Genomic DNA, 935 nt, shown 5'->3' with positions numbered 1-935 from the left:
AAAATAAAACAAACAGAAAAAGTGAATCCTAATTCAACGTTCACATATGATTTACTCAAACATTTAAGCAACCCTATGAAAAACATTCATCAGCCAAGTATCTCCAAACCAGCAATGAGCAGCTTTGTCTCCTGAGAGGTGATTCACTTGGTTTACAGGTAGACAACAGCTTTGCATTATAGCTAATAATGAAACATTAAGAAAAAACAACCATTAAATTATAATATGTGGAAAAGAAAAGAAAAAAAGAACAGCTTTCAGCAACTAAAGTGTGTTAAACATTAAACACAGTGCAAAACCTCTCATTATAGAGGTTAATTTATGATGACATAAGCTAAATTTGTTGTTGTTTTTTTTAAATAGATAGATAGACACTGCGTCAGAAGAGAAAGCATTATATCAAAATATGAATTTATATTTAGAATTATTCATAGACATATTGTAACATGTGAGATTAAAGATAATAAAATGCTTCTCAGCATGTTAAATACAAGATTAATTTCCTACACATATTGCTTTTCTTGAAAGAAAAAAAAACATTTCTTTTATTGTATTTTAGTCAAAATAAATGTTCTCTTTTTTTTAAATCCCACAGTGGGATTACCTCTGAAAAACAGCAGGGGGCGACAATGAGCAGCCGCGGCGTCTGCTCCACCTCAGCTTATATAAAGAAGAAGAAAGCTGCAGGGCGTTAAAGGCTCCTCTCTCGTCGTGTAAACAACAAAGCTGAAGGTGAGCACATTTCTTCAAATAAAATCAACAAACTCGTGTTTGTTCATTTTAAAATCAATAATTTAAGAAGCGGTGTCAATAATTTGCTTTTCTAATTATTCGCTTTATCTTTTGTTTGGCAATTTGCCACTTAATTCACCCTATTTTTTTGCTAGTTTAGCTAACTTTTTATCTATCAGTCACCACCTTACAGCACAAACGGA

This window comes from Oryzias melastigma, linkage group LG19 (assembly GCF_002922805.2).
Source record: "Oryzias melastigma strain HK-1 linkage group LG19, ASM292280v2, whole genome shotgun sequence".
In the NCBI taxonomy this organism is placed as follows: Eukaryota; Metazoa; Chordata; class Actinopteri; order Beloniformes; family Adrianichthyidae; genus Oryzias; species Oryzias melastigma.
Note: the sequence above shows the minus strand (reverse complement) of the source record.